The 18,552-nt window shown below is 38.5% G+C and overlaps 1 protein-coding gene and 1 long non-coding RNA gene across 3 annotated transcripts in view; one reads left to right on the forward strand and one right to left on the reverse strand.

Annotated features, from left to right (window-relative positions):
* The window catches only part of LOC112587942, a 65,495-nt gene extending 62,453 nt beyond the window's left edge, over window positions 1-3,042 (forward strand). The window contains exon 3 of the long non-coding RNA XR_003112487.3: window positions 2,210-3,042. This is a non-coding gene — a long non-coding RNA (uncharacterized LOC112587942). The remainder of the gene's footprint in view (window positions 1-2,209) is intronic.
* The window catches only part of KCNN2 (potassium calcium-activated channel subfamily N member 2), a 583,536-nt gene that overhangs the window by 374,935 nt on the left and 190,049 nt on the right, over window positions 1-18,552 (reverse strand). The window lies entirely within an intron of this gene.

Consider the following 18,552-nt stretch of genomic DNA (forward strand, 5'->3'; position numbering starts at 1 on the left):
TGGGAGAAATGTCAATAACCTCAGATATGCAGATGACACCACCCTTATGGCAGAAAATGAAGAACTAAACAGCCTCTTGATGAAAGTGAAAGAAGGGAGTGAAAAAGTTGGCTTAAAGCTCAACATTCAGAAAACTAAGATAATGGCATCCAGTCCCATCACTTCATGGCAAATAGATGGGGAAACAGTGGAAACAGTGGTTGACTTTATTTTGGGGGGCTTCAAAATCACAGCAAATCAGCACATGATGATTGCAGCCATGAAATTAAAAGATGCTTGCTCCTTGGAAGGAAAGTTATGACCAACCTAGACAGCATATTCAAAAGCAGAGACATTGCTTTGCCAACAAAGGTCCATCTAGTGAAGGTTATGGTTTTTCCAGTGGTCATGTATGGATGTGAGAGTTGGACTATAAAGAAAGCTGAGCACCGAAGAATTGATGCTTTTGAACTGTGGTGTTGGAGAAGACTCTTGAGAGTCCCTTGGACTGCAAGGAGATCTAACCAGTCCATCCTAAAGGAGATCACTCCTGTGTGTTCATTGGAAGGACTGATGTTGTAGCTGAAATTCCAATACTTTGGCCACCTGATGTGAAGAGCTGACTCATTGGAAAAGACCCTGATGCTGGGAAAGATTGAGGGCAGGAGGAGAAGGGGACGATAGATGATGAGATGATTGGATGGCATCACTGACACAATGGACATGGGTTTGGGTGGACTCTGGGAGTTGGTGATGGACAGGGAGGCTTGGTGTGCTGCAGTTCATGGGGTCGCAAAGAGTCGGACACGACTGAGTGACTGAACTGAACTGAACTACATCAAACCAGCTAAAAAGGCTGCTTCATAAAATTCTTCTCATTCCTGTGGTATTTTTTTTTTAAAGAATCAGCATACCTATCACTATCACAGAGACAAGCCAAGACTAGATGCTGGCTTTCAAGATGGTAGAGTAGAAGAACCTTGTGCTTACCTCCTGTCATACACTCCAAAATCAGAACCTACTGCTGAACAACCATTGATTGATAAAGACTGGGATCGACCGAAAATATTTTGTATATCTAAAGACATAAAGAAGAAACCATGAAACAGTAAGATGGGGTACTCTTGTGATTTAGTCTAATCCCCTACCCTCCAAGTGGGTGACGCACAAACTGGAGAAGAATTCTATTCAGAGACTCTCCCAGCGGAGTGAGAATGTGATTCCCATACCAGGCTCCCCAGCCTAGGGCTCTGGCATCAGAAGGAGGAGCCCCTGGAGTATTTGGATTTGACTGCCTGTGGGGCTTAATTTCAGGATCTCCATGGACTTGGGGAAATTGGGGGGAGTGGAGGAGGCCCCTGTTAATTCTTAAAAGGAGTCAACAAAAGCTCATGTGCACTGAGACCAAAGGCAAAAACAGTGACTTCACAGCAGCCTGGACTTGGGGGATCTCCTGGGCAGGCAGAGGATGCCTGCGTCTCACTCTGCAGTCAGAAACGCTGCTGCTAGACACTTCAGGGAGTCCTGAACTCTCCTTGAAGCAGACGTCTCACTTGGGTCATTACTACCACAATCTGGTCCCACGCAACAATTTTTCTTGTTTTATTTAACTTCTCGGATAAATAAAGTTGATAAAGCTTTAGTCAGACTCATTAAGAAAAACAAAGACAGAGGGCCCAAATGAATAAAATCAGAAGTGAAAATAGAGAAGTTACAATCAACACAACCTAAATAATACACATGATTATAAGAGATTACTATTAGCAACTATATGCCAATGAAATGGATAACTAGAGGAAACAGACAAATTCTTATAAAGACTGGTCTCTGTCTTCGGCACTGTCTCTTTTTCCACCTCCCTCTCTCTCGTGTCTCTTTGGGAAAACCAAGTTTCAGGCTGTGATCAGCCTTGTGGAGATGCACACGTGAAACCAAAGCCTCAGGCCAACAGGCAGCAAGGAACTGAGGCGTGCCGACAGCCACTGGCATGGTTGTGCACACAGGCTCACCAGCTCCAGTTGAGTGATGAGAACCGCAGCCCTAGCCAACACCTTCCCTAAAATGAGAGAGAACTGGAGCCAGAACCATCTGGTTCAGCCCTGGCCAGATTTCTGACCCTCGGAAACTCTGAGATAATAAATGTTTACTGTTTAACTTGCTAAATTTGGGGGGTAATTTGTTACATAGCAATGGATAACTAAAACAGTTCCTTATATCTATGTTCTTTCAGATGAATTGCCTTGGAGGAATCTCAACAAACCTACAGGTGCTATTGTTTTTGCATTCAGTCTCCAAGGGCTAATCCACTTTCATAGTCCCTCTTAAACTACCACCAGAATTAGAGAAGATGAAAGATCATAGAAAAGAAACAAGCAGGAAAGACAGTTCATTTGCCAAGCACTTCTGGTCTTAACTCTGAAAATACATCAGTACAGAACATCAAAGTACAACCTAAATTTAATACAGCCACATGATGTGACCTTAACAAAATGACAAATGAAACCCTAACTCCATGACTAGCCTAACTTTTAGAAAGAAATAAAATGCAATGGGAAATTAACTGTTGTTTTCTTGGAATCGTTAAAAGAAAGCACTTACATTTTTCAAAAGAATAGTGTTCTATAAAACCAAGAGGAGCCTCCTAAAACAATAAATTAATTGAAGTGAAAAGTTTAAGTATTTAATAGTCTCTTTTTGCATGGAAATATGGTTTGTATTAGGCTTTGGAGGGAAAAGGTGATTGTATCTGTAATTTTTCACCAATACTTTCTGATAATTTTCCAAAGGCATTGAAAGTTATTTTACTTCCATAGAAACTGTCTTCAACATGTTTGACCACATGTAGTTTCTCCTGAAATGTAACATGATTACATAGCTTGTCCTATGTGTTAATTCATTTATCTTCAGATAGACACATTCTATTAGATGAAGCAAATCAGACCAAAGTGAAAGGCAATTGTCAGACAGAAAATAGTTTATGGAATTATCATTTGACCACTTTCCACCTATTTATTATAATTTTTAACTTATGGAAAAATATAAGCCTCTGTAGAAGTCATAACACACACACACACACATATCTAGAAGTCTGTGTATTTCTTATTTAAAGGTCGCCAGACAGAAGCGTAAAGAACACTTAACTGATTGATTTTGGTATGACTATTATCTTCATTTTCTTCCTTTGTGGAGGGGGATGGGTAGTGAATAGAAAGGCTGCAAAAGGATTGACATTTATGGTTAGGTTTATTGTATTTTAGGGCTGAATGAGACAATGTCATGCATTAAAACTGCAAAGGCATCTAAGTTTAACACAGGCTTATCTAAAATGGTAGGATCCTACAGAGGGTATGCTGCTTTACAAAGACCTCAAATCTATTTTTTGAAAGGCCTTTATTTTGAAGGAAGAAGAAAAATGGAGAAGAGATTGCCCACAGGGGAGAGAGATGTTCTGAATCTGGAAGGATTTACCTTTAAAGGGGTAAATATCGCTACTGAATATGAGTTCAGACACTATTAAGAAATCTGATTAAAAGTCCACAAGTCAGCAAAGTTCTATGTTAATCTGTAGACTTTTACCTTGTAAAGATGCAAGTTATTTCTATTTGATGGAAAATAGATCCCCAAAATTTATTCTTTACTTCCTCAGACAACATTAATCAGTTCTGGGTTTAAGATTTTTTTGATGAAATTGTCCATGAATATCCATGAACAGTTTAACATTTTAAAGAAATGTTTAACATAAGTTAACTTTATATTTAAATGAAAGTCATGACTAATGACTAATAGCTTCTAGTAATAATAACAGCACTGCCTTATTATACGTATCACCATAAGAAATTCCATTCTTCTCAGTCATTCACATGATGCCTTCTTTAGCCGTGAGTAAAATGTATAAACTAGCTTACTTGTTCAACCTTATTAAAGATTTTCAAGCCCTGGGAATAGCAGGCTCATGTTCACAATTTTCCTTGACATGAATAAATGAATTATTTCCAAGTGAAAAAGTAGTTAAGGGACTGAAAAAAATAGACATGGTATATTGCTTTGTCTGCAGTTCTCACTAAGAGGCAATTTGACAATCCAGGGGACACCTGATGACATGTTTGGTTACAACAACCAGGGGGAAGGTGCTACTGACGTCTTGTGATCAGAGGCCACGGATGATGCTAAAGAGTCTACGTCACACCAGACGTGTCCAACAAAAAAGAATTACCCAGCTCAAAATATTAGTAGTGCTAACCTTAAGAAACATAGGTCTACAGTAGGAAAATGAGCTGAGGAATTATCAGGTGAAAACAAAGGGGAAGACAATGACAGATGAAATGTAATTCTCTCCAAAAATTATGCATGAGAATATATTAACCTAAGAAATAAAAGTATAGCAATTACCTTTGAAACTCACTCTGTTTTCAGATAATACAACTTGTGATTCATTTCAGAATGGAAGTAGAACATTAAGAATAGCAAATTATTTTCATGTCTCATAATAACTTTGGCCAAATGATAAATCATACAGCAATTCAACTAAAGTAAAACAGCTATTAGGTTTATGGGCTATGTTAATTCTCAAAAAATAAAATATTTCATAGATTTATTTTAATCTTTGGTCATTTATCACATGTATTTTGGGACAAAAATTATTTATTTTTCCCCTGGAAAATATATGTCCATGAATATATCTGCCCATTATATCTCCTTTCAATATTCATTAATGGAACTGAGTAATTATTTCATTTACAGAACTACATATTTTTTAACTAGGATTTTCACAGCAAAAAGAATCCTACCAGGCTCTTCCCTTTGGACACATTAACAAAATCAAAAGCTTTGTAGACCCTTTCAAAAGCTATGCACATTCCATAATACCTAATTATGGATCTTATTCACCTCTGATGCATACAACTAACTTTATATGTAAATATTCAGAGATTCATAAGCACATTATTTTCGAGAAAGGAAACAAAAATCTCTATGTCGAGCAAAATAATGTGGCAGAGACTCAAAATCTGTATAAGTACAATTACTGGCAGAAACCGATCTCTAGTCCTTAGGGAGATTAAACGTCATGATACATATAAGGGACAGGATATAACATTTTCTTTATGTGCTAGAAGAATATTAAAGTAACAATTTTCCATAATCCTAACCTAAAGAGAGAACAGTTGTTAAAATGGCATCATTAATCATCTTAGCTGTTTTAGAAAAATACTTCTAAAACCACAGCTTATAAACTACCTCTCTCCAAACATGCCCAAGCTGATACTACATGGTGAGAAAAAAATGCGAAGTCCCCAGCAATAAATAGTATTAGATGTCAAAAGAAAAACGATGTTAAGGAAGCTGACAATTTTAATTATTTCCTGAAGTGAAGAAACAGCAAAACTTATACAGCCCATTGAGAAGGCTTTAATTTCATATACTGAGGGCTCACATGATAACTTCCTACTTGCTGCCTTGCCCTGGACACAAAATCCAGTTCATTTGGTTGATGTTTGGCAGTTTTCAGGGCAACCAAAATTATCCCAAGAATGGAATATTGAAAATTAATCCAAGACTGGAGGAAGTAGGCCTTTTAGAACTAATCAGGAATTTGATTTCATGAAATGCTGTTTCATGGTGAAGGGAAATAGATGAATTCATCTGCAAGAGCAGGCCAGACAGAGGCTTTCCACTGCATCTGAGCAAGCACAGCATTGTCTGTGCTCGATCAGACACTGAGTTGTCTGATGGTAGCTGAAATCTTTGAAATATACATCACATGCAGTACAGAGTAAATTCCTCCAGCCTTGTGGCACAGATCTTCCACTTTAGGCAAAGGTCAGTTAAAAAATATGCAATACTACAAAACATATGCTTTACAAAGTTAAAATGAGACAAAGGACAGGTCAGTTCCTATCACCTACTCTAAGTAATCCCACCTAGACTATTCTAAAGTCTACAGGCAGCCGTTACACATCTGTGGTGGGTCTTTCTGTGTCACTGCTTGGCTAGAAAGCAGACATCATCGAGGCAATCCTTGGAAACATCTTCTGTGTTATGTTCTAAGAGAGGACTAAGCTCCCAGTAGAATCCCTATACCTGTGAAGCCCAGTCACCAACAGGCTATACTGCTGCTGCTGCTAAGTCACTTCAGTCGTGTCCAACTCTGTGTCACCCCATAGACGGCAGCCCACCAGGCTCCCCCGTCCCTGGGATTCTCTAGGCAAGAACACTGGAGTGGGTTGCCATTTCCTTCTCCAATGCATGAAAGTGAAAAGTGAAAGTGAAGTCGCTCAGTCATGTCCGACCCTCAGCGATCCCATGGACTGCAGCCTACCAGGCTCCTCCATCCATGGGATTTTCCAGGCAAGAGTACTGGAGTGGGGTGCCACCGCCTTCTCCTACAGGCTATACTAGGGGCATAAAATTTTCCAGTTGCCCTTGGGTTTTCTACATTAATTTTCTCTTTAGCACTTCTATTTCAACTGTCCTTAATTTAAGCCCCATGATGAGATTAAGAAATCACATTGACACTATAAGAAATATTTGACTAAAAAGGCAATTTTGGGAAAATGTACCCATTTAGAACTTGTTTGTGAAATCTACTGATCGAAATAAATGCTCCTTTCATATAATACTCTGTCATGGAGACATTTCAGAAGACTTACCAAAGAAGACCTTATTTCATAACTACATTCTTACTAAATTCACCACCTGATTGCCAGTAACATGACATTTTTTGATTTGGTACTTTTAGGCATGGTCACTGACAGAAAATGAGTAATTTAATAAAATATTTTATATAAAAAATATTCTACACACTATGAACATCCATCAATCATACGAGGTAAAGTGTAATGCAAAGAAAATAAATTAAAAATCTCTTTTTTGCGAAGGAGACAGTGTTTCTATCGGAATTCTTTGAAGTGCCTCTTTCATATTTGTAGCATGTTAAATACCAATCCCTGAACATCAGTATGCTACAATTTCAGAGAAAAGTCGGTGCAAAACTTGAACTTCATACAAAATACACTAGTATGTATAGGTAGGACTTGAATCTTCTGATTCTGCCGATAGATGCTAGCTGTCTAGCACATGTTCAGCAAGAGAATGCATAACTTGTTAATTGCAGTAGGGATTACAATGTGAAAAACTGGCAATGACTTAAGTGATAATAAGAGAATATTTAAAGAGATGATATCATAAACTGGAAAAGTCATTGAAACAACCATGAAAACCAAATCTTCATGTACTAACAGAGAAAAATCTTAGTATATGCTGAAGTGAACTAATTAAGTGGAGTGTTTTTTTTACTCTCACACACACCATGTATAACATACAATGTAAACTGGAACTACATGTCAATCATCTCTTGCCATTTTTCCCAGCTGAAGGTTTCTGTGATGAAGTATAACTTTCTCACTCACTATATTTCTCTTAATCTCCAGAAGACCAGAGTCAGTCTTTGTAGTGTTAAAAACTGAATATCCCAAAGACAGATTAAAAAAAGAGGTGAGGGAGCTCAAGGCTATTCTTTGCTCTATAAAAATGTATTCAATTTACCGATTTTGATGCATATTGGTTACTGGGAGAATTCAGAATTAAACTATGTTGGTGAGTGGTAAGAAGGTTGGAATAACTGAAGACCATGGCTTAATAGATAAAATTATAAGTCTTCAATTTTTTTAAAATAATAAGCTGCTTGAAAACGGAAACATCTTTTCTACCTCCTTTGTTAATTTATTAAGTATGATGCCTTGCCCTTAATGAGCATGAAATAAATATTTGCTGAAGTAATGAATGCCGCTGGTCCTTTAAAGTGTGAAGATTATGCGGGGTGAAAAGGCGGAGTTTTGCAGAGTTGAATACCACTGGCGCAGTCCTCATGGTCATCACCAAGTGCCTATCCACCAGTCTTTGTCATGACGTTTCCTTAGTCAGGCCTGGCATGGGATGGCATCATAAGATCAATAAACTTTCCTAATTCCCAAGACCCAGAACAGATTCCATGCATTTTATCTTCACTGCTTTGACACACGAAAGGTAACAATGCTATGAACCCAATGAATTTAGCCAATTATACTGATGTTTTCTCCCCTCCCCAGTTTCAAGTTACATGATTCAAAGTCATAAAGACATGGTGAAACAGCCATAAAATGTTTTTTCATAGGTCAAAGACTGCATTTATAATCACCATGCAAAGTCAGTGAGCAGACCCCAAGGTACTGGATTCATAATTAGGCTTAGGCACCAGGGGGCAAGTAAGAAGGGACAAAGAACATGAACATCCAGAGGCATGAGAGAAGAGAAAGGCTCTGGATTCTAGAGGCGCTGTTGTTCACTAGCTCAGTCATGTCCAACTCTTCAACCCCATGGACTGCAGCATGCCAGGCTTCCTGGTCCTTCACTATGTCTGGAGGTTTGCTCAAACTCATGTCCATTGAGTCGATGATGCCATCAAACCATCCCATTCTCTGTCCTCCCTTTACTTCCCACCATCAATCTTTCCCAGCATCAAGGTCTTTTCAAATGAGTCGGCTCTTTGCATCAGGTGGCCAAAGTACTGGAGCTTTAGCTTCAGCATCAGTCCTTCCAATGAAAATTCAGGACTGATTTCCTTCAGCATGGACTGGTTGGATCTCCTTACTGTCCAAGGGATTCTTAAGAGTCTTCTCCAACTCCACAGTTTGAAAGCATCAATTATTCCGCACTCAACCTTCTTTATGGTCCAACTGACATCCATACATGACTACTGGAAAAACCATAGCTTTGAACAGACGAAACTTCGTTGGCAAAGTGATGTTTCTGCTGTTTAATATGATGTCTAGGTTGTCTTAGCTTTTCTTCCAATAAGTAAGAGTCTTTTAATTTCACAGCTATAGTTACCATCTACAGTGATTTTGTAGCCAAAGAAAATAAAGTCAGTCACTGCTTCGGTTTTTCCCATTTATTTTGCATGAAGTGATAGAACTGGATGCCATGATCTTCATTATTTGAATGTTGAGTTTTAAGTCAACTTTTTCACTCCCTTCTTTCACTTTCATCAAAAGGCTCTTCAGTTCCTCTTCCTTCCTGCCATAAGGTTGATGTCATTTGCATATCTAAGGTTATTGACATTTCCCTTAGCAATCTTTATTCCAGCTTGAGATTCATCAGCCTCGGCATTTCACATGATATACTCTGCAGGTAAGTTAAATAAGCAGGAAGACACCATATGGCCTTGACGTACTCCTTTTCCTATTTGGAACCAGTCTGTTGTTCCATGTCCAGTTCTAATTATTATTCTTGACCTACATACAGATTACTCAGGAGGCAGGTCAGGTGGTCTGGTATACCCATCTCTTTCAGAATTTTCCACAGTTTGTAGTTTTCCACAGTTTCCACACAGTTAAAGGCTTTGGCATAGTCAATAAAACAGAAGTAGATGTTTTTCTGGAACTCTCTTGCTTTTTCAATGATCCAGTGGATGTTGGCAATTTGATCTCTAGTTCCTCTGCCTTTTTTAAAACCAGCTTGAACATCTGGAAGTTCAGTTCATGTACTGTTGAAGCCTGGCTTGGAGAATTTTGAGCATGTGAGATGAGTGCAATTGTGTGGTAGTTTGAGCATTCTTTGGCATTGCCTTTCTTTGGGGTTGGAATGAAAACTGACCTTTTCCAGTCCTATGGCCACTGCTGAGTTTTTCAAATTTACTGGCATATTGAGTGCAGCATTTTCACAGCACCATCATTTAAGATATGAAATAGCTCAACTGGAATTCCATCACCTCCACTAACTCTGTTTGTAGTGATGCTTCCTAAGGGCCAGTTTACTTTGCATTCCATGTTGTCTGGCTCTAGGTGAGTGATCATACCATTGTGATTATCTGGGTCATGAAGATCTTTTTGTACAGTTCTTCTATGTATTCCTTTCACCTCTTCTTCATATCTTCTGCTTTCTGTTAGGTCCATACCATTTCTGTCCTTTATTATGCCTATCTTTGCATGAAAAGTTCCTCTGGTATCTCTAATTTTCTTAAAGAGATGTCTAGTCTTTCCCATCTTATTGTTTTCCTCTATTTCTTTGCATTGATCACTGAGGAAGGTTTTCTAATCTCTCCTTGCTATTCTTTAGAACTCTGCATTCAGATGGGTATATCTTTCCTTTTCTCCTTTGCCTTTCACTTTTCTTTTCATAGCCATTCTTAAGGCCTCCTCAGACAACCATTTTGCCTTTTTGCATTTTTCTTGGAGATGGTCTTGATCACTGCCTCCTGTACAATGTCATGAACCTCCATCCATAGTTCTTCAGGCACTATATCAGATATAATCCCTTGAATCTATTTGTCACTTCCACTGTATAATCATAAGGGTTTTGATTTCAGTCATACCCGAAAGGTCTAGTGGTTTTCCCTACTTTGTTCAATTTAAGTCTGAATTTGGCACTAATGAGGTCATGATCTGAGCCACAGTCAGCTCCCAGTCTTGTTTTTGCTGACTGTATAGAGCTTCTCCATCTTTGGCAGCAAACAATATAATCAATCTGATTTCAGTATTGACCACCTGGTAATGTCCATGTGTAGAGTCTTCTCTTGTATTGTTGGAAGAGGATATTTGCTATGATCAGTGTGTTCTCTTGGCAAAACTCTATTAGCCTTTGCCCTGCTTCATTCTGTACTCCAAGGCCAAATTTGCCTGTTACTCCAGGTAATGTGTCCAGACATGGACATAAAAATGTTCCCACTCTCATTTCATAAGGAGGTGTGTCACACAGGCATCTATAGGTAGGCTGAATTTGGGCTTTGGAAAAATTCTGTTCTTTCCAATACACAAACAAAGAAGGCTCACTGCTCTACCCCTAAAGAGCGCAGCCAAAATTATGTGACCATGGCAAAATTTCTATATGGTTTTTAACATTATCCTACTACTGACTTAATAAATTTTCAATAAAGCCCATATAAGATCTCATTTAATGCAAAGTAGTTTCTTTGGGAATCCTTCAAGATCGATTAGTTATAAAATATATTGCCAGGTAATTGAATGACTTGACCTGCTCTGTCAGAGTGTGGCATGGAAGTTAATTAAGTGATAAAGAATAACTGCCAAAAATATAATGCTTTGGGATTAGAATAGCTGATTTCAAGCCAAAGCTTTGACAATTATTAAATGATATAATCAATTTTCTATTTAGGTTGCTTCTGGTACCTGACAACATAACATACTAAGTGGGAAAGAAGAAGAATCACCTTTTTATTCAAAATACCAGGAACATGTGCCTATAATTAGTCTAGAAAATAATTCAAGTTAATAAGATGAAGGCTAATATGAAAGGAGTTTAAACTGTACTGCTAGTTAACATGAATCAAAACTTATTTGAAAAGATGTCATCAGTCCTTATCATCTTTGACATATTAAGTAGTGGATTCTATTAGAACATCAGTAACCTGGGATCCATACTAAGCTCTTATAACTTAGCCCAAGTGTCCCCAGAATAGAGGAAAGGAGAACACCTATGTCCCTGTTCAATATCTCTTTCAATCTCACTTCTCACCAGGAGGGGTAAACACGAAACTGATTGGTCAGATTCCAAGACCCTTACTGGGCCATATGTCAAGCAGGAGAGGTTGAAGTGCACTAGGAGATAACAGCTCTTTGGTATTCTTCCTATCTTGTTCTCAAGCTGCTGTTCAGTTCAGTCACTCAGTCATGTCCAACTCTTTGCAACCCCATAGACTGTAGCATGTCAGGCCTCCCTGTCCATCATCAACTCCTGGAGCTTGCTCAAACTCATGTCCATTGAGTCGGTGATGCCATCCAACCATCTCATTCTCAGTCGTCCCCTTCTCCTCCCACCTTCAATCTTTCCTAGCATCAGGGTCTTTTCCAATGAGTCAGCTTTTCGCATCAGGAGGCCAAAGTGTTGGAACTTCAGCTTCAGCATCAGTCCTTCCAATGAATATTTAGGACTGATTTCGCTTAGAATTGAATGGTTGGATCTCCTTGCAATCCAAGGGACTCTCAAGAGTCTTCTCCAATACCACAGTTCAAAAGCATCAATTCTTCAGCACTCAGCTTTCTTTATGGTCCAACCCTCAGATCCCTACTTGACTACTAGAAAAACCACAGCTTTGACTAGACAGACCTATGTTGGCAAAGTAATGTCTCTGCTTTTTAATATGCTGTCTAGGTTGGTCATAGTTTTTCTTCCAAGGAGCAAGCGTCTTGCCACAATCTAATCTTCTGAGTACGTTGACTCATTCCTCCCATTTGTCTCTGCTTTCATCCTGCAAGTCAGAACATCTTTTCCCATATGAGAGATTCAGCATTATTTTTCATATACCTTGTACTACTTTCTCACTTTGACTCAAATTTTGTTTGAGAAAGGTCAAGATTCCCCACACGAAACCTCTGGATTTTCTGGTCAAGTGATCTGGGTTCCAATGAGAAAGTTCCCATTTGACACTGTCCCTTGTAGGCATGTATGGATGGATATTATCCCCCGTGGGAGTTTTACTGGGACTGAGGAGACTGAGTAGGGGTGTAAGGCCAGAATTCTTGGGTCTACTGGCCATCTCTTATATACACTAGTATAACCTTACCCTAATCATTAACATTTGATATGATTTTACCAACTGTGAGAAGAGGAACTGCTTTGTGTTATACACTCTGTGATCAAATGACATAACATCACTGTGTCATCCGCTGAAGCTGAGAAAAGAGAGCTCTGACAATAAAACCTTCCTATCCACTGAACAAAACACAAAGAAAATATGGAGGAAAAATAAACATTTTGGGTTGCTCTCAATAAAGTTTACGGTAGCAAGCTGGTATAACCAATGCCAATTCTTCATGAAGAATGTTGCCTGAGAAATAGGCTTTTGATTTGTCAAGGATGGTGCTGGTTAGGTGATGAGAAGAAATTATCAAATCAATTAGAAATTTACATTCTGAGAGACTAAAAAAATGTCTTTTAGACAAAACAGACCAGACCATTTTGAACTAGATGATTAAGGATGGAGGGCTTGTCCTCTTATAAGAATCTAAACAGTGAGAGATTTTATATTTTGGGGCTTCAAAGTCATTGCAGATGGGGACTGTGGCCATGAAATTAAAAGATGCTTGCTCCTTGGAAGAAAAGCTATGACCAACCTATACAGTGTATTAAAAAGCAGAGACATTTCCCCACAAAGGTCCATCTAGGCAAAGCTATGGTTTTTCCAGTAGTCATGCATGGAATGTGAGGGTTGGACTATCAAGAAAGCTGAGCACCAAAGAATTCATGCTTTTGAACTGTGGTGTTGGAGAAGACTCTTGAGAGTCCCTTGGACTGCAAGGAAATCCAACCAGTCAATCCTAAAGGAAATCAGTCCTGAATATTCATTGGAAGGACCGATGCTGAAGCTGAAACTCCAATACTTTGGCCACCTGAAGTGAACAGCTGACTCATTGGAAAAGACCCTGATGCTGGGAAAAATTAAAGGCAGGAGGAGAAGGGGACAACAGAGGATGAGATGGTTGGATGGCATCACTGCCTCAGTGGATGTGAGTTTGAGCAGGCTCTAAGAGTTGATGATGGACAGGGAAGCCTGGCGTGCTGCAGTCCATGGGGTCACAAAGAGTCAGATACGACCGAGTGACTGAATTGAACTGAAAGTAAAACTTGATGGTGGCACAGAGAAAGAGAAACAGACCATTCAAGCTGAAGAGAGGACTTGTAATAAGACTCATATATTTGGGGTGACTACGTGTGTACTTTACTATACTATTCAGATTAGATAATAAACACAGATTCCCAAATTGGAAACCCAAAAGTCCAAGAACATGTGAATATAAGCCAGGACATAGCTATACAATGGCATAATATTCAGTAATAAGAACTTATGAATAACTGATATTTGCAACAAAATAAATGAAAGCCATTATGCTAAATGAAAGAACTCAGGCAAAAGAGAACCTGAATACACAAATTTATTCGTATAACAATCCCATTTATGAAAGGTTCTGTAACATGATTCTGTAACATGCCAACCAATCCACAGTGACATAAAGAATGTCACTGGTTGCCTGGGAATTGGGGTGGAGTATGAGCTGGACTACAACGAGCATGATGAAATGCCTGGGATTAAATGTTCACTGTCTTAATTTTGGTGGTGGTTTCTCAGGTAAACACATAAGTTAGAACTAGTCAACTTGTACAGTTTCAGTATATGCAGGTTATTACACTCCAATTATACCTCTATTTTTTTAAAGTGAGATGGGTCCAGCTCAAGAAAATGGGTTCAAAATATAACAAAATGAATAATAATCATTAGTTAACTGGCAAGCAGGAAAGGGTTACATAGTGGTTTGGAAAAGCCATGGAAAGAGTGAATTGGTCAGAGAAATACTACCAGGCAGCACATTAGGACTAACCCAAAGTTGGTGATGTCTGGTACATTGTAGAACCACCTGCTTTATTCTGTCTCCAGTGGTTTTCAGCTGCTACGGTTAAACATCAGGAAAGCAAACACCAGAGTACATCATTTACTGTGCTTCACAGGTAAAGCTTTTTTTTTTTTTTTTTTTTTTTTTACAAATTGAAGGTTTGCGGCGACCCTGCATTGAACAAACCCTTTGGCACTGTTTCTGCAACAGTGTTTGCTTACTTATGTCTCTGTGTAACAGTTTGGTAATTTTCCCAATGTTTCATACTTTTTCATTATTATATTTGTTATGGTGGTTTGTGATCAATCACTACTACAATACACTGAACGTTCTCAGATGATGGTTAGCACATTTAACAATATTTTTAATTAAGGAATGTACATTGTTTCTTAGACTTAATGCTATTGCACACTTAGAGTGCAGTCTATTTTACATGCCTTGAGAAACCAAAACATTCATGTCACTGGCCTTACTGTATTGTTTGCTTATTGAGGTGGCCTGGAGCCAAATGCACAATATCTTCAAGATGTGCCGATATTTGAGATCATGAGACATAAGGGTTTGCCAGGTGCAAAAACAAAGAGAAAAGGGAATTAAGGGTATCTGCAAGAGTGTTTGAATCATAGAATTATGTTGGATAAGAAAAAAGTTTTTTAAAAGTTAAGCTGGATATTACAATTTTTTTTTTAGTTGAGGGAACAGTTAACATACAGACTGTTTATTCTTATCAAGTAGAAAAATGATAAGAAAAAAATAAAAGCCACACTGGCAAGAATCAGAGCAAGTACAGAACAGTGATTAAAAACACAAGCCTAAAGCCAGACAACCTGGGTTTCAGTTCAGTTCAGTTCAGTCACTTAGTCATGTCTGACTCTTTGTGACCACATGGACTACAGCATGCCAGACTTCCCTGTACATTGCCAACTTCCGGAGTTTACTCAAACTCAAGTCCATTGAGTCAGTGATGCCATTCAACCATCTCATCCTCTGTCATCCCCTTCTCCTCCAACCTTCAATCCTTCCCAGCATCAGGGTCTTTTCTAGTGAGTCAGTTTTTCACATCAGGTGGCCAAAGTACTGGAGTTTCAGCATCAGTCCTTCCAATGAATATTCAGGACTGATTTCCTTTAGGATTGACTGGTTGGGTCTCCTTGCACTCCAAGGGATTCTCGAGAGTCTTCTCCAACACCACAGTTCAAAAGCATCAATTCTTCCGCACTCAGCTTTCTTTACAGTCCAACTCTCACATCCATACAGGATTACTGGAAAAACCATAGCCCTGACTAGACGGACCTTTACTGACAAAGTAATGTCTCTGCTTCTTAATATGCTGTCTAGGTTGGTCATAACTTTTTTCCCAAGGAGCAAGCGTCTTTTAATTTCATGGCTGCAATCACCATCTGCAGTGATTTTGGAGGCCAAAAAAATGAAGTCAGCCACTGTTTCCACTATTTCCCCATCTATTTGCCATGAAGTGATGGGACCAGATGCCATGATCTTAGTTTTCTGAATGTTGAGCTTTAAGCCAACTTTTTCACTCTCCTCTTTCATCAAGAGGCTCTTTAGTTCTTCTTCACTTTCCGCCATAAGGGTGATATCATCTGCATATCTGAGGTTATAGATATTTCTCTCAGTAATCTTGATTCCAGTTTGTGCTTCATCCAGCCCAGTGTTTCTCATGATGTACTCTGCATATAAGTTAAATAAGCAGGGTGACAATATACAGCCTTGATGTACTTCTGACTTTTACCACTAACTTGTTAATTCTAAGCATAGTAAACTTTCTATGTCTCAGTTTTCTCATCTGTATGATGGAATAACAGGCCATTCTTCATGGGATCATTAGGAACATTAAGCTGATTATTCTACATAAAGCACTTAACATAGTTTATAGCATACAGTGAGCAATAATTAAGCGCTATTATTAATATTAAAAAAGGCTGAAATAATTCTTGGTATATAATGGTTTCATCAGATGTCTTACTTGCAGTTTTAAAACCAGCTATATACGTCTGTGCTTAATAAAAGTCCTGGAGTCTACATTATTCTGTAGTTTATAGAATCTTTGTATCACTAAATTTAAATATGTATAACTCAAATATGTACCTACAATTTCAGGAACTTAATTCCAGTTACAGAATCTACATTTTAATGTAGACATTCTGACCTTTCTTGAAGATTTGTTGTGCTTGATTTCTCTTAGAAGCAATAATATTGTCTTTGAACAAATTGAATTCAAGAAATTTCCAAGGCTGCTGCTTCTTGATTTCATTCCATTCATATGGCGTCTCAACAGAGTACCCAAAATATGTTTAGTGTCCAATGGCCCTGACTGTCCATATCAGCACCCATGTGAAAGGAGGCAGTCAGTCTACTTTATCAATAATATCTTGACGGGAATGACTGTAGCACACATTTTTAATGTTCAAATGAAGATAAATCTAAACTGTTTGTGACTAAGGTATGAATAAATTCTTAATGCAGTTAAAGGATGCATTAGTTTTTAATGCCTCATCATACAAGGACTCCTTACACTAATTTTTGTTTCATCCTGGTTCTAATGACACTCATTAAACACAAATTTTCTGACTAGTGCTGATTCTTGGGCCACTAATTTGTCCTAAATATGTTGTATTTGCAAATTGGACTGATTATGCTATATCTCTCAGAAGAGTAATGTCCAGGTATTTTTCTAAATATGTTCATAATCTTTCCTATAAGACATAATACAATTCACTGTAAATTAGCAATTCACTTATTCTGAGAAAGGGGAAACTACCAAAGTAGTATTTTCAAGAACAGTGTGAAACGTAGATAAAATAAATAACTTTTAAACATTTATTTTTTGGGCTTCCCTGGTGGCTCAGATGGTAAAGAATCTGCCTGCAATGCAGGAGACCTGGGTTCAATCCGTGGGTTGGGAAGATCCCCTGGAGGAGGGCATGGCAACCTACTCCAGCTCCCCATGGACAGAGGAGCTTGGTGGGCTACAGTCGACTCTTTGGGACCCCATGGACTGTAGCCCACCTATATTCAACGTGTGCTTTCTCAGCTATCTGCCTCAGAAATACTTCAGTATAAAAATATTGTCTAGAAATGGAATGATTAACCTCTAAAAGATGCTGTGAGACTCAGGTATTTGTTACCGTGTATATACATGTACTAGGGCTCCCCAGGAGGCACTAGTGCTCAAGAACCTGCCTGCCAATGCAGGAGACATAAGAGACATGGGTTTGATCACTGGGTCAGCAAGATCCCCTGGAGTAGGAAATGGCAACACATTCCAGTATTCTTGCCTGGAGAATTCCATGGACAGAGGAACCTGGCAGACTGCAGTCCATGGGGTTGCACAAAGTTGGAGATAATTGAAGCAACTAGCACATTTTTGGTTTTGTTTCTCAATAGCCATTGATAAGTACACACACATATAAATGTACTTAGCATTTTACTGTCTAAATTTTAGATAGAAATGTCTGCCTTACTGGTGAACCTATCTGCAGGGCAGCAGTGGAGATGCAGACATAGAGAGCAGACGTGTGGACACAGTGAGGGAAGGAGAGGGCGGGAGGAGCTGAGACAGTAACATGAAACATACACATGATCACATGATATTTCTTTTATTGAACTGAAAATTTGTTATCCAAATATTTTTCATGACCTTATTAATACTTTTTGCATCCAAAAGTATCATTTTAAAAAATAGGTGACATTTTTCCCATAGCAATTTGTATCCCAATTAATATAGTAGAAACAAAATGGCAGTCAGAACTACAATTGAGATACATTCACTACTATTCCAAAGCATTTATTCTCATCCATAATTTCTGAGCTTTGATTTTTCTGGTTTTAATGCCTTTTTTATATTCAAAAAGGAAATGAATACACTGAAAGATAGGGATTAGCTCCACGTGAGTATAAACATTTTATCTACCACTATCTTATCACTCTGAGAACAAGAACAGTTTAATCTCCTCACTGGCGTCTATGAAGGTACAGCAGTGACACTGTATGAACACAAACATTAGGATTGCCATTTCCTATTTTAATTGAGAAAGATGATAAAGAGAAAGTACATTCCCTGTAGTCCCAGGCAGGAGTTTTATTTTTCTAGGCAGTCCCACCAAGTGTTAAACACCTAGTGTTAAACACCTGGATAAGGCATTGGAAAACACCTCTCCTCCTTACCTCAAAC

Source organism: Bubalus bubalis, chromosome 11 (genome assembly GCF_019923935.1).
Source record: "Bubalus bubalis isolate 160015118507 breed Murrah chromosome 11, NDDB_SH_1, whole genome shotgun sequence".
Lineage (NCBI taxonomy): Eukaryota > Metazoa > Chordata > Mammalia > Artiodactyla > Bovidae > Bubalus > Bubalus bubalis.